The 17,372-nt window shown below is 29.0% G+C and overlaps 1 pseudogene; it reads right to left on the bottom strand.

The window, feature by feature from the left end:
• Nucleotides 1-14,045: 14,045 nt before the first annotated feature.
• On the bottom strand, nucleotides 14,046-16,408 carry LOC148240194 (alkaline/neutral invertase E, chloroplastic-like; annotated as a pseudogene).
• Between the last annotated feature and the right edge of the window lie 964 nt (nucleotides 16,409-17,372).

Genomic DNA, 17,372 nt, shown 5'->3' with positions numbered 1-17,372 from the left:
GACCTAGTGCACACCTCAATCCTCATAATGTATCCTCAAACATCAATTCCTATTTGTATAGAAAGTAAGTGTTTGAGGTAAATTCTTTTATCTTTTCTCACCAACCAACAGCAAAAAAATTTACAATTTTTTCAAACGACACAATTTAGTTTGTAACTATCTTTGCAAAATAAATTTGAGTTTCAAATAAAAAAAATTAAAAATTAGGTTGAGATTTTGACCTATTGTAGTTCCCTCAACTAAGGGAACCTAATAATCATGAAATGTTTCTTTCGCCTAAAAACATAATAGGCACGTTTAGATTTAACTCAATTTAATCACGACATCACCACCAACATAAAAAAAAGTTAGAGTTTAAATTTGTTTTCTATGAAAAAGGAATACTTATTACAACCTACAGAGAATTTATTGGTATTAATTTTTAGAAGCTTTCATCCACCCCATCTGTCCAACAAAAGAGAACATAATTACTTTATAATATCGTTATTGAAAGCGATGAAAATAGATAAAATACTAATAGTGAAAAATTAAATATTGATATAAGCTAATTATTTTTTAAAATAAAAATGGTATGTATCTATATTAAGTGTTATGCATAAATTATAATGCAAAAGAAATAATCTCCAAGTACGTATACACACAAAAGTGCAGTTTGACTCAAGATTAATTAGGTGATATTGTAACACCCAGGCCCAGGCAAGCAACCCAGCTCATTGACTTTAAAATAATAATAATAATAATGACTACAACAACGACAATAATAACTAGAAGCAAAAAACAAAGATGTCATGTTAATAAACCTTAAAACGACACCATTCTGATGAAAAAAATGATTTAACGATAAGGATTTCTTTTCCTAATTCGATGACCTTGATTTAATCTAGATTGCTATAAATAGGAAAGACATCTAAAAAAAAAAAGAAGAAACTCAAAGAGAGAGTGAGGCTGCTGACACTAGGAGGGAGTGGTAGAGAGGAAGAGAAGGAGAGAGGTTAACAGAGCAGTAAGGCTAATAGAAGAAGAAATAGGAGGGTGATTTCCGTGAAGGCCAAGCTAAAAGATGGCCGAATCATCCAACAGAAGGTAAGATCAATTCACTCTTGAAACCCAAATTAGAAATGAGTATTATAAATTTCCTATATCGTGGATATAGATTTTTAATGAGTTTTGTATGTGCATTTCCTATGATTTCGATGTAATGGTAAAGAATATTCCTGTCCGATAACTTAGTAAAGAAGTCCAAGGTAAATCGTGGATGAGAATGGGGATCATCAATTGGGTATGGGAGAAAATAAGTCTTGTGGTAAGGACGGTTTTGATAATAATTAATTCATGTACAGTGGGTATAACTTTCAATCTGAGTTAAGTTTGGGGGTTTAGGGATAGATCAAACTTGTACTATACAGATCGGTAAAAATCAACTAGTAGACCTCATAAGGGAACATGATGAGATCGGATACACATATATCAATAAGTAGTTGATGCGATTAAGGGCCTACAAAGGGGTGGAAATAAGGAAAATATGGAGAACAATAGGGTTGAAAGATAAATAACATACCGTGGTGCTAGGGAAACAGAAGGGAAGGGGAAGGGAGGACCCAATAGACGAAGTTTGAACCAAACTAGAAGTAGAATGTAGAAAGGGAAATGATAAAATGGCCTAACTGAAATCAATGTACTGTCAAAATAAATAAATTACAACATATTCACTGGTGGTGTGTATGTGGCCATTTATGAGGTCGTGGAACTGATTCTGGTATGAGTTCAATAGTGATTTTGCATACTTATTGCTCATAGATGAACTAAAGAATTTTCAGGTGACCCATATCATTAAGTGACCAAATCAACAAATGAGGGTGATAATAGCATAGTAATAATGATGAATGGGTATGAAAGGAGTTGAATATGGAGTCGTGAATGGACTGGGTAGTAGTGTGGTATATTGAGAATAATAAATGATAAAAAACTAGAGAGTAAATATTAAATAAGATTAAACTAGGACTAATCCACATCTTTCTGTATGTTGTTTCCTTTTTTATGGTGTGAGTGTGGCCAGTATTGGTCGTGGTGATGTGTATCAGCTGACTAGTGATTAGTCAGTAGAGTAGACCAGATAATAGAGGGTCTGAAGGGGAGTAGATGTCCCAGATGTGTGTTGTATATGAGACAAGAAATGTGGCCGAGAAATGAAGGTCCAAAAGGGTTGTTTCGTGTATGCTAAGTGCAAGATGTGTGTGTTTGTGTGCGTGGCCCTCATGGTCGATGTGTGTGTGTGTTATAATATGGTGAAAATGCAAGTATATTAAATGTGGATCATTTTTTAAAATTTGCATAATCTATTATGTAGATTGAAATGATTGAAATTAGTTGGAAAAAAGAGAAAAAGACAAGGAATCTGCAAGAGAGAAAAAAAAGTCAAAATCGAGAAGTTGCAAGTTGGAGTAGAAGCACGGAGTTGTTGTTATAAATCTTCATGATACAAGGGTACTAAGTTGGAGAAATGGACAGGTCCTGGGCTGAGTATGAGATAGACCTGAGAATGATTTGGGTGAAGGAAGTCATTGAGGAAAAATGAGGAATTTATCTATATCTATTTCAATTCTTTTGGTTTAAGTTTAAATTGATTTTACTGAGCTGTGTAGCTCATTCCTTTATTATATTATAGAAACGGTGAAGTATGAAGAAACTCAAGAACCTCTGGAGCATAGCCATGAGCTACAATGTATGCAGAACTAACATTAAACTTTGGTGGATTAATAGTTAATATTATCATTTCTGTTAGTTTGTTGTATTTACTTCTTGTCAGGTAAGATTAGACACAGCTATGGGAGCCCCTTTTTTTTGTATGATAGTTGAGTTGTGTTAAGGTGTAAATCGTCAATATAAAATGAATAAATAAATACTTTAGTGACGTTGAGTCTTATAGAAAATGTGGGATGTTATCTATACACTAATTGCAGTACAATACAAGTAACTTTCAGATAATGACACACAAAAGTACAATCTAACTCGAACTTATGATTTCTTGCAAAAGAAGAAATGCATAAACTATTCAACAAATTAAATAATTAATTAAGTATACACATATACCAAACAAATATATATATATCCTGCTAATAGATATTTGGTTAATTAAATTTTTAATTATTTATCTATTAGGTGGATATCTATGTACTTTTATCCTTAACTATAAGAGTATGAATTCAAATTAGATTATACATCTCATGACATATCATTTACTGATTAAACTGTATGAATTTTTACTAACAAAACTTGTACTTGAGAATTTTTATTATTAAATATATATTATAAGATCAATAATAACACACATAAATACTCAAAATTACAGAGTTTTGAGCTATGATGATTAGTATTAATTATATACCTTAAGGAGGCTCCTTTAATCTTAAAGCAAAGTTCACAAATTCTAGGAAAATCTGCATCAGATACTTTGTCTCTGTAAATTAAGAGAAGAAGACCAAATAATTAAAACCCATTAACTAGTCAAACGTGGTTAATAACAACTCATATCTATATTGGGATATAGTCATGTCTGATAAGGTGATTTGAGATTCAACTACGAAGGTGGAGAGCATATCAGAGAAATAATTGGGATCGCAACCAAGTACTCCTTCCATTTCATATGCTATTCCAAAAAAGTGATCTACTGTACCCTTTAAAAAAAATCGAACGCAAATCAATCAACAATATTGATATATATATATGAACGGTAAATAGATAAGTAAAAAATAGATAAGATATTAAGCATTAAACATCTTATTCTATCGAGTGGATCATGTGGAGGAGCTCCATCCTATTCGAAATGATTGGAGAAGATAAAAATGGTTTTGCTAAGAGGTTTTTTTTTTTCGAATTTGCTGTGCTCACCGAAGTGGCGGAGAGTTATAATGAGTTTTGTATTTATAATAGATTGCTAATAATCTAGGTCATTTCTAGTGATTAATACTTAGGTTATTAATATTATATACATTAATGAACCTGCATATTTTTGTGTTTTATGTTCCGAGATTTGATTAATCTTGCCAACAGTTTTATGAGAAAAACTATTTTTTAAAAAAAAGAAGAGTTTAATTTAATCCATTTTAATATTGTATAAACAACAAAGATGGTTTTTCTCTGAATTAATTACTTCAACTGATAGAAGGCATTATATTGGCACAATTGAGAACAGTTAATTACTGCTAAAAATTAGATAATAGACGATAAAATTTTACCAACGAATTTATATTATCATAAAAAGTAAAAATGTCACAATGTAAATTTACAGTAAATAGAGGAAGCCACTTATCCATTTTATGCACAACCTGTCCATTTCTTTATTTGAAAAAAAAATTTATCTTTTATATTGACAAAAAGAAGTACAAGAGAAACCAGAAATAAAATAGTTTATCTTTATGTTCTAAAATCTAAAGAAAATTCAATCTCCTCTGTTGCAAGGCACCAAAACTTCTCTCTCTTTGTTTGTTGCATTTCATTGTAGTCATCACCCTTCACCTCTCATTATTCATTGAAGTATCAATTTTTCTTATCAGTAGTTAAACACTGTATTTTAAACAATACATTTACGTTACTTGATTCACTCATTTGTATGAAATTTATTTTTTTATTTTTAATTTAAATCATACTTTGTTATTTGACAGAACTACAAATTTAGTTGTATTTCTTTTTAGCACTATTTCTCAGCAAACAATGTAAGTCAGTACAATAACATCCAATACAATATTTAATTTTTCCTTTTTAAAAAAAATCATGGATAAAAACCATTCTTCTTAAACAAGTGAACAAAAAACTATGACTCCTGAACAACTATATATCTTTCAGAAGTCCTTACTAGATCTCTGGCTATGTTATATACTATCTGATTACACATTTACATCCAATTTAAGAAGAAGAGAAAGAAAATGTTGAATGAAAGTTACTTTTAAATACAACTAAAAATTAGACAATAAATGACACAATTTTAGCGGCTGATAGAGGTTGTCACTAAAAGTCAAAATGTCGCTAACTAAATATGCATTAAATAAAGGAAGCAACTTGTCCATTTCATGCACAACCTATCAATTTCTTTACTTGAAAAAAAAAATATTTAACATTTCTATTAGCAAAAAAAAAAAATACATAAGAAACTGGAAATAAAATAGTTCATCTTTATGTATTCAAACGTAAAGAAAATTTGATCTCCTCTACTATAAGACATCAAAGCTTCTATCTTTGTATTAGTTGCATCTCACTGTAGTCGCCATCAATCACCTCTCATTATTTATTAAAGCATCAATTCTCTTGATCAATCATCAAATATTATATTTTAAACAGTAAATATACGTCATTATTTATTTATTTGTATGAGATTAAATAATTCATTCAGGTTAAGTTCTACTTTGTTATTTGAGGACCTAAAAAATTAGTTATATGTATTTCTAATACAGTATTAGTTTATAAAATGTAAGTCAATACAATAACATCCATTTCAACATTTATTTTTCTTTTTTTAAAAAATCATGGATAAAAACCATTCTTCTTAAACAAGTGAACGAAAAACTATGACTCATGAACAACTGTATATCTTTTAGAAGTCCTTACTAGATCTCTGGCTATGTTATATACTATCTGATTACACATTTATATTCAATTTAAGAAGAAGAGAAAGAAAATGTTGAATAAAAGTTACTTTTAAATCCAACTAAAAATTAGACAATAAATGACACAATTTTTGCAACTAATAGAGGTTGTCATGAAAACTCAAAATGTTGCTAACTAAATATACATCAAATAAGGAAGGAACATATCCATTTCATGCACAACCTGTCCATTTCTTTACTTGAAAAAAAAAATACTTAAGTTTTATATTAGCAAAAAGAAATACATAAGAAGCTGGAAATAAAATAGTTCATCTTTCTGTACTCAAACGTAAAGAAAATTTGATCTCCTCTACTATAAGACACCAAAGCTTCTATCTTTGTATTAGTTGCATCTCATTGTAGTCGCCATCAATCACCTCTCATTATTTATTTAAGCATCAATTCTCCTGATCAATCATCAAATACTGTATTTTAAACAGTAAATGTACGTCATTTTATTTATTCATTTGTATGAGATTAAATAATTCATTTAGGTTAAATTCTACTTTGTTATTTGAGGACATGCAAAATTAGTTGTATTTCTTTCTAGTACAGTATTAGTTTATACAATGTAAGTCAATACAATAACATGCATTTCAACATTTACTTTTTTTAAAGAAAAAATCATCATCCATTGACAGTAAAAACCATTTTTCTCAACCAAGTCAACCCAAAACTTGGGCTCATTAGTAAATATATATCTTTCAATAGTCCTTACAACAATTCTAGCTATGTTATGTACTATTCAATTAAACTTTTCAATCTAACTAAGAAGAAAAGAAATAAAATATGGAATGAAATCTTAAACATCCTCTAGTAACAACCCAAACTTTAGAAAAATATTCATCAAGTATAAAATTTTAACCTGGTACCTTTAAAAATGATCCTATTATAGGTAGAAATTAGACAATAGACGATATAATTTTAGTGGTTGATTCAGACTATCACAAAAGTTAAAATGTTGCTAGGTAATATGCAACAAATATAGGAACTCATGTGTCTATTTCGTGCCCACCATATCTATTTCTTTACTTTAAAAAAAAAGTTGTTTAACTTTTATATCAACAAAAAGGTGTACTGAAAAAAAATAAAAATAAAGTAGGTCATTTTTGTCTTAAAACCTAAAGAAAATGTGATCTACTTTGTTGTAAAATACCAAAACTTTTATTTTTGTGTTGGTTGCATTTCATTGTAGTCACCATCAATCGCCTCTCTTTATTCCCTAAATGTCAGTTCTCATAACTGGTCATTAAATACTATATTTTAACAATAAATATACATAATTCAATTCAATTATTTATTATAATATTAAATAATTCATTCAAATTAGGTTCTATTTTATTATTTGATTGAACTATAAATTTAGTAGTACATGTTTTTAATACTGAATCAACTTATATAATGGAATTTAATGCAATAGCATCCAATATAACGTTATTTCTTTTAAGATAAAATCATTATTCATTAACAATAAAAACCATCATGCTCAACTAAGTGGAGCAAAAATTGAGGATGTTCATGAACAATTATCTATCTTTCAGAAGTCCGTACTCATCTCTAGATAAGTTATGTATTATTCTTATTATACTTTTGATCCAACTAAGAAAGGAAACAAAATGCAAAATGAAAGCTTAAACATCCTCAAGTATAAATGTAAACTTAGAGAAATATTCATGAAGTATAAAATTTATACTTGGTACAAAATTTACCATATAACTAAGTAAAACAAAATCTATACTAAACTAAATTTTAGGAAAAAAATTTTGTACCTTAGTGCAACATAATATTAAGAAGAACAAAAAGACTAAAACCTTAAGAGTTAGATGTAATACCGTCATTTTAGAGCATTATTAAGACTTAATACATGCTCGAAACCTCATAGTTGTCTTATGATAGGTTTACAATTTTAAAATCCTACACAACCTTTTGGCAAAGCTATCTTGTAATCTCATAGGTATCTCAAAATAGCTCTAGAAGCCAAAAGTTTTCTTATCTTCAATCACCCTTGAACCTTAACATTGTTTATCCCAAATTAGGTAACCAGTAATGAAGCACTACACAAGGACCCATGACTTTCCCTGCTTGATATTATCAGGACCTTGATGCAATACATTTCGATTTTATCCAAGTAATACCTTAAAAAAAGTATTACTACCTCTTATACCACATATTAGAGAAATTAATATTACTTTTAGACGGTTAAGTAAAGACACTAATTGAGAAAAATTGAAAATGCTAAATCATTTGTTAGACAAAATGATCCAGAAAATCCTTAATTATATATTTTTATAAATACTAAACCTTTTTAACATGAATGTCATTAAAATTTCTTGCCCCAATATATAAATTACTTAAATCTCACTTCTGTTTAGTTATGAAAATTATATATAAATTAAAAAAACATATATCATGTAAGTTAAAGAATAAATTTTTTGCTTCCTAGCAATACTCTATTGAACTCTCTATAGTACTGTCAAATGCAACAAACTCCTTACAAGATATAGGACAAGGAACAACTGGTGATTTTATACATCTCAAAAGTGCCCAATTAAGCCCATCAAAAAACTGGTGTCGTTTGATTGCCATTACACCCATTGTGGACCCCATTTGCCTAGTAGGGTCCTTGATTAATAACCATGTGATCAAATCCTTTGCTGACTTCAAAACCATGGCTTCTTTGGGAAACTCAAGGGCTCAGGCCACAATATTCGCGAGGGGCAACTCCTAATCAACTCCCTTACACAGCGTCGTCCCATATAACATTTCAAATATGAATATCCTTAGTGTCCACTAATCAATTATGTTTCAATGCCCTTCACCAGACACAATTTTTTGGTGCTAAGTACTCGTGGGTCCCAATAAAAGACATTAATTGGACATTGATTGGCTTTGTGATGATTTCGACAGCTGTGTGATGTGTTGACTTTTTTTTTTCTATTTGTGTTTCCTAGGGTGTAAGTAGGAGGCTACTACAGGTGTGGTACAATTGGGTAGAATGCATGAGAAATTAGAAAAGTTGGGTTGATCATCAGGATAACAACTTGTTTTTGTGATTGATGATGCATTTTGATCAGAAATTATGTGGACTGTTGATGTGGAATTATCGTCTTTTCATGAAAGATCGAAGTCAGTCAACGAAATGTGGCTGTCGAATCTTAATAACACTTTTTCGAGATTTAAATCACACTAAACTATCTCCATCTTGTGTAAGTATTCTATGGCCATTGTGACTTTAGATGCATAAAACCTGTGGAAAAAAGACAATGTCACAAATCTCTTAAAAATAAATAAATTTAAATAAGTTCAAAATATATAAAATTGAGTTTGCTAAGTTATGCGAATAGCTTGTTGAAAATTTTAATACTTTATTCTATTTAATATATTTAAGAATATGTTTAATATACTATTGAAATATAATTATCTCTTGTAATATTACCCGAATTACTAAAAATATATAATATATTTAATTTATTAATATATAGATAGGTTCGTGAACTTGTAAACAAAATTCCTTCATATTTGAATTTGGCTCTTATACTTCAACATTTTGGGACCAAATTAAAATATAAAAAGAAGATTTTATTAATTAATAAAGATGAAAATGAAGATGGTATCTATATACATATATATATTTATGCAGAAATATGGTAGAATCAAGAAGGTGCAAAGGGAAAATGTTAGAAACTTCAAAGAAGATACTTATAATTGGGAATTATATAAATATATAAGGTGTGTGTGTCTACATATATACATAACCTCCTCAATTTATCAATATATATATGTGTGCGTGTGCATATACATAATGTATGTACATATATTGCTATACTAATTGTGCTGAATATCATAATAATAAATTAACGATTCGTATAATCATATAATATATTTTTATAAATACAGATAATTAATGCTGTTGAACATACATACCAGGACGCAGCTTCATGGAAGCGTTTATCTGGCCTTTGACAGAGGACGTGAAGATTGACGCTAGGACAGAACTCAGTGAGTAAACACAACCATCAATCACAAATGAATTTCATGCCTATTGGTGCCACATGATTTATGCCACATATGATTGCTCATACACCATCATATGTACGAGTTATATGTTTATATATATATATATACACACACACACTTGTCAAGGCATCTGATGAAAAGAGTAAGGAAGGGTATACTTTCATACATAATTGATGACGTCATAAATCAGATCAATTAGTGAATATAGTAAATGAATTTCATACTTATTTTTTATTGTACGTATTATTTATATATTTTTTTACTGAGTTTTTTTAAAATTATTTTTAAATTTTTTTTTGTAAAGGTACATAGGCAGTGAATGCAACCAAACATGAATTCTTAGTAATGAAGGAAAAAATAAAAATCCTTCTTGGAGTAATATTCTATTTTATATATTTTATAAAATTTATTTTCATATATATCTCTTTCTCTTATAGATTTCATAAAAAATTTAATTGAATTTAAATTTACAGACTTATACAATATAAAATATTCTACATTTTTAATAGAAGTTAAACTCATAAATTTTAAATTGAACATAAGAGTTTTAACTACTATCATTTTGTTATAATTCATTATAATTATCAATAGCATAATTATGCAGCAGGCAAAATAGATCAGATTTTCAATGAAGTAAAACTAATCCTTTATAAATATGCAAATTTAAATTCAGTTAAAATTTTCACAAAGTCCAAAAGAAAACAGATATAAATGAAAATAAAATTTTACAGAATATATAAAATAAAATATTACCGTAAGAACATAAAAATACAATTTAACTCAAGATTAGTCAAGTGATATATAGTAATTACAAAACAATACAAATAACTTTCAAATGATGACACATAAAAATACAATCTGACTTCAACTTATAATCTCTTGTAAAAGAATAAACATATCAACTATTAAACTAATTATTTAATTAATTAAGTATACACATATATAGTTAATTAAATTAAAAATTATTTATCTTTTGGGTATATATCTAAGTACTTTTATCCTTATCTATAAGAGTATGAGTTCAAATGAGACTATACATATCATAATATCATTTAACTAATAAAATGTACAAATTTTTACTAGCAAAAATTGTATTTGAGAATTTTTATTATTAAATATATATTATAAGATCAATAATAACACACATAAATATTTCTAATTGAAGAGTTTTGAACTGTGATGATTAGTTTTACTTATATACCTTGAGGAAGCTCTTTTAATCTTGATGTAAAGTGCACAAATCATAGGAAAATCCGTATCAGATACTTTTTCCTTGCAAATAAAGATAAGAAGACCAAATAACTAAAATCCATCAATTAATTAAATATGGTTAATACCTACTAACATCTATATTGAGATATATATTATATACAAATATAAAGCTTTATCCATGTTTGATAAGGTGATTTCAGATTCAGCCACGAAGGTGGAAAGCAGATCATAGAAATAATTAGGACCGCAACCAAAATCTCCTTTCATTTCATATGCTGCAGCAAGAAAGTGATCTACCATATTGCTTTAACAAAAATCGAATGCAAATCAATCAACAACATCGAGATATATACATGATTAGTAAACTAATAAGAGAAAAATATATCAAATATTAAGCATTAAACATCTTGTTCCATCGAGTGAATCATGTAGAGGAGCTGAGTGCTTCGATCCTCCTATTCATGGTAAGAGCTGTAACAACCCATACCTGCATAGGGAGTCAGGGTACCGTAAGAACTTATATTCCTAACACAAAAAATACAATAAACTTCTATCACCAAATAAAAATAAGTATGTCCAAGTGCAGTGTTCACATTCCTTGCCAGTGAGGGTTAACCGTTACACCTATCTAAAATCAAGAAAACATCCTTCTTTATCCATGTCGGATAAGGTGATTTCAGATAGCTGCGAATTTTATTCCTTTCCCTGTTCTCCTGCAGCCTGACGTCCTCCTTTAAAGCAAAGGAGGAACCATTAGAACTGTTGAAGATGGCAACAAAATCCTTAAATTAAATAGAGATTACCAAATAGTTATTGATAATTGAGGCATAATCAATATTTTTATTCTTAATAATTAAGGTAGAAACTAATAAGATCTTCTTAAATATAATTATATAATTATATATTTACTTTTTGAAAAGAAGATTTTTATCTCTTTAATTGCTTAAGTAGTAATAAAATTTTTAAAATTTAAATACTAATGAAGAAAAGAAATCTCTAAACTTTGACTTCTAATAAGCATTCAATTCTCTAAATTTAGATATTCTTTAAGTCTAATCTTATAATAATGTTTTTTATAGATAACATAATGAAAATAATATTAAAACTCTACAATATTTGATTACATTAGTGTAAAATAAATGAAAATAAGATCTCTATCTCTTTAATTTTTAAAATTTAAAGATTAATGTAGAAAGAAATCTCTAAATTTTGACTCCTAGTATGCATTGAATTGTCTATATTTAGATATTTTTTAAGTATAATCTTCTAATAATTCTTTTGAAGATTACATACTTTAGAATGAAAAATAATGTTAAAACTCTAAAATATTTGATTACATAAGTTTAAAAATAGATTATGACACTTTTATTATTTTTTTCTTTCTTGATGCTTTTGGTTTTTCTTTCAATCTTTCTTTAATGCTATGATTTATATTTATGATGCAATATTTAGAAAGAAAACAATAAGATACTTTTTTTTTATAAAATCAGCTTTATTAATTTCTTCACCACAATATAATTTCTTTATAATCTTATCCTCACATTTGTTATTGTATTATAATGGGATCAATTTTAGGTAATCTAGAAATATAAGAAGAGTTAGAAAATAATTGGGAGAAAGAGGAGGAAAAACATAAGGAAATGAAATAGGAAAACAAGAGTTAGACTAGAGGCACTATAGACGTAAGTTCTCTTTTTTTTACCTAATGCATAACGCTCAATTAGATAGTAATTATAAAATAGATTCATTATAAGGAGTCATATTCTTCCAACGATTCCTAAGTTTCAAACTGCGAACTAACTCAAATCACATAATTGACTTTTAATGAAATTACCTCTTTACCCTAATTAATAGAAAAACATAAAAGTACAATCTAAATTAAATATGTCCAAAAATATATACATGTACTTACATTAAGTGGTATTAAATCTATCTTATTCATTTGATTCAATTTTTACCATTTGTGTAATTACTAGTAATCCTTTACATATTGAATTAGGTATATATTCATTAATTTTATTTTTGGACCACTTATAGGTTTTGCTTTAATTCATTGAATGAAATTTTATTTCATAATCCTTCATATATAAAAAAGTTCAATTAGAATTCGATTCTCAAAAAACATAAATAAGAGAGCTTAAATATTAAAATTGTGATATATTGTTAAATTATAAAATATGGGAGAAATGTAACAATTAAATTTCTTAAGAAAATGATGAAGCTTGTTTAGAAATTAAAGCAAATGGGACAATTAGATACATATATAAATATTTGAACTTCTAATACTATACTATACTATGTCTATTTCTACAATATAGTTTCTCAATGAGTAGTGTAATTTGACCCACAACCTAAAAATTTCTATGTAATTTCTTCATTACAAATTAAAAATAGATACATATATATGAAGTTAATTTCTATTGTTGTTGGAAATATATTTATTTTTTGTGGTACAGTTTGAGAGAAGGATTGTGGCTAATGCTAGAACCAGATGAAGCAAAAGTTTTTGAATGCTATATGTTTAGTTTCCTTTATAAGCTCATGCTAAGAATTAAAAACTTATAAGTCTGTAATAATGCAAAAATATGTAATGAATAAAAATATGAGTTTGCAAGAAATATCTTATCATCACTCTCTAATCACTCTCTGAGACAATGCTTTACATACTAGTTGAATTTTTTCAACTGATCTGGAATCAACAAAGGAAATGTATTAAAAAGTTCTATTGTCAAGCATTAATTATGATGACATGGTAATGATTTATGAGACAGAAAAATACCATAACAAATCCAAAATGATTTACAAGATATAAAAATGTCATAATAAAAAAATGGAGTTAAAATAATGTAAGGGTATTCTTGATTTACAGTGAACTCTTTAAAAGAATGCTACTATGTATATGATCTAAAGTTTGTAAACAAGAAACAATTTGTTTAATCTCCATTGCAGGAAGATGTTCCAAGCTAATGCTAAATCAACATATCATCTTTACATTAAGATCCTATCATACTGGAATCACTACTCAAAAGCTTTAATCCCTAAATAAAATGAAACATAAACCACTATTATCATCACCTTTATACATTTAAGTTGTTCAGATAAGTAAGTTGAGCCACAAATTGAAGTTAACTATCCTTATGTGAAAGCAGCTTTAAAATCTTATATTACATAAGTGTTTTAGGAGTGCTTTCGACCAAACTTTCTCTTGGGGTTAGCACTTATCATGCAAGAGAAGGCATTGGCATGCTCAAAATCCTCTTCAGTTATCAGAATTTTGGCTGTACTTGGGTCTGCAACTAGAAACTTAGCCACCAAGTATCTAACAATTGACCATGTTTCCAATAACCGTGCTTGTTTCCCAATGAACCTTCCTCTTTTTGTGTCATAGTATTAAGGCCACTTATCTCTTGATATCCGTCTTTCAGTATCTTCAACAGCTCTTGCAGCAATTTTTGGCCTTTACGTCTTTATGGCTTTAATAGTAAGCTGCAAAAAGTCTAATTTTAAATTTTTAAGCCCCACTGCCAACATTCCTTCATTATTACTTTATTTTATAAAACAACAACAAGGTGCCATATCCTATTGGATCTAAGCATGATAACTCAGGAAACTTGTTCCTAAATATAACTTCTACCAAGGGTCTGGAGCAATGAACAAAACATTAATAGCAGAGAGAATATTTAAGCATAATAAACTAACTTGCCATAGCAGAGTTGGCCAAGAATCACCATTGTGGTAAGACTAAAGCCTACATTAGAAGGAAATAAAGTGAGAAATGTTGAAGATAATGATGAAATAGATCATAAATAAATAATAAGAGAGTAGATATCTTACGTGATTTTAGGATCACTACCAGTGATTATTTGCCAGTCCTGACCTTAAGGAGAATGATAACATATCTTCAATGGCATGTCTGCTACCAAATCTACCCATTTTGCTTCAATAAGATCAAGTATGGCATGTGACTGATCAGTTGTTGCCAGACTGCTTACAACAGAACACATGTTTCCTAGAGAAAAAATTAGAAATCCATATGTACTGCCTGTAAGTTTCCAAATAGATAACCTCCTTTATTAGGCATCCATTACACCAACCAAGGAAAAATTTGATCTGGGTAAATGTTGAACTTATTAACTACATCATATGAGTACTCCTCTGTCTTGTAATGATAAATCTCATTTAGTTTTTGTAAATCAATCCAACAATACTCCCTGATGTGGAATGAAAAAGCAAGTAGGCGATTATTCAGTGCCCGGACAAGATTAGCTAATCCATCTTCTCGAGCAAGCATTTCACGTGCACAAAGTAAGGCAGAATAAATAGTGCATGCAAGAAAAAAAATAAGGACTAACTGGAGATACCACAAGAAAAGAAGGTAAACAAATAAGATCTCTTAGTTACCAACTTATAAATTTAAATAATAGCTTATTCATGTAGGCTAGTATGTCATATAATAATCTACTATTTCCACCAACATGTTACAAACATACTTAATGCACAAACTAGATCTCCATGGTGTCAAATATGTAAGCTATGAACTATCTCAAAAAATATAAGCTATAAACTATACAATCTCTATCATTCTAGGGAGTTGCACCATTCAGAAGCAACCATAAATATAATAAGTAACAATTCCAATTGTTAAACATTTTCTAAATTGACCAGACTGGAATCATATACTTATTACACCTACTAAAAAGTCACTTGAGAGGCACCAAGATATGATATCAATTTAATTCAATCTTGTCAAGTACTTAATCCTAACTTTATTTTCAAACTTCCATTATTGTTTCCCGAATTGATTTAGTTTTATAATTTCACTTCTACCATAGTTGCTGCAAAAAGCCCCTATTACACCATGTGCAGAATTATTTTGTATAACCACTCTTTTGCTACAAAAGTTGCAAGCACTAAAAAATAAAAAATTGAATACCAAATGTCAATTACCATTTTAAATGAACAATAGAGACAATTTTTTCCTTGATTGAAATAAACAATTGATGAGCAAATATGGCAATTCAAACAACTGTTAGAACAAAAAATGAATCTACCCTGATGATTCCTTCATTCCACATAATATAGTTAATTACCTCCCCTTTTTACTAAGAGGGTTTGGTTTTGAAACTTACAAATGTAAATCAAATGTAAATAGGAATTAACTTGGTCTAGTACCAAGTCAGTGTTGGATGACCCTATTCTCCATTTTCTTTGTTTGGTAAGAGTTATTGTTTCTAGCAGTGAGACCTTTTTGCACCACAGACAAGTTATTGTTGTTTCTCTCAATAGTCTATCAATTGGCACGTAAAGGGTGACCGATGGATATGGTGGATGGCGTGGCATCGTTGTCGATCGTAGAGGAGGAGGATTGAAGCTGGGACTTAACTGAACTTGTCCCTGAACAACAAGAGTCGTATGATCCATGTTTTGTAGGAAGATTCTATGCTGAAGCGGTTGTGAAGTTTGAAGTGATGAGGAATACACTAGCAGACCTGTGGAGGCTGATAAGGAGAGTAAATATTGTAGATCTCAGTTTCGGCCATTACTTGTAGAGATTTTTTTACGAAGTGGATATCCAAAGAGTGCTCAACAAAGGGCCATGATCGAGTGGATCATGTCGAGGAGCTGCACTCTTCAATCCTTCCTATTCGAAACGATTGGAGTAGAGAAAAATGAGTTTCCCGAGAGATGGGAGATTGTTTTTTTTTTTAATCTGCAGTGCTCCCCGAAGTGGCTGAGAGTTATAATGAGTTTAGTACTTATAATAAATTTCTAATAATCTAGGTCTTTTTTAGTGATTGATATTTAGGTTACCAATATTCTATGCATTAATGAACTTGCATATTCTTGTTTTTTGTTTTTCGAGTTTAGATTAATCTTGTCAACAATTTTATGAGAAAAATATTTTCTTTAAAAAAGATATGAGTTTAATTTAATCAATTTATAATATTGTATAAACGACAAAGATGGTTTGTAACGGCCCCGGAAGTTCAAAAGGAAATACATATAATAATCTGAGTGTGGAAGCGAAATAAAAGATTAAGGTTAACATCCCTTACACAATAACTTAAAAGTACTAAACAATATCACGGAATAAGTTCTCTAAAAGAAATACAAGAAATGAGAAAAATAAAGAAAACTATAAAGCATCTAGTATCTACTCACCGTCTTCTTGTGGATCAGGCTCAGGAACCAGGTCCTCTTGATCTGAAATGGTTAAATAAGGAATGAGCTACACTAGCCCAGTAAGAACATCACACTATATCAATGTCACAGAAGCAAAGGTGGGTAGAAAACTAAAAAATAACCAATGGAGCACAAATTTTAAAGCAATACATTTATTTAAAATAAAACCATTTACCCTTTTTGTTACCCTTGGAGAACCTGTGAAAACAACTTATAAAGACAATGACATCATACAAATCATTATTTCATGTATAATCAGTAACATAAAACATATCATAATTTCGTATTCATTAACAATAACTGATTATCATCATTTCTCAT

This window comes from Carica papaya, chromosome 9, assembly GCF_054855325.1.
Source record: "Carica papaya isolate Zhongbai chromosome 9, ASM5485532v1, whole genome shotgun sequence".
Lineage (NCBI taxonomy): Eukaryota > Viridiplantae > Streptophyta > Magnoliopsida > Brassicales > Caricaceae > Carica > Carica papaya.
The sequence above is the reverse complement of the archived record's forward strand: the minus strand, read 5'-3'. Positions and strand labels throughout refer to the sequence as shown.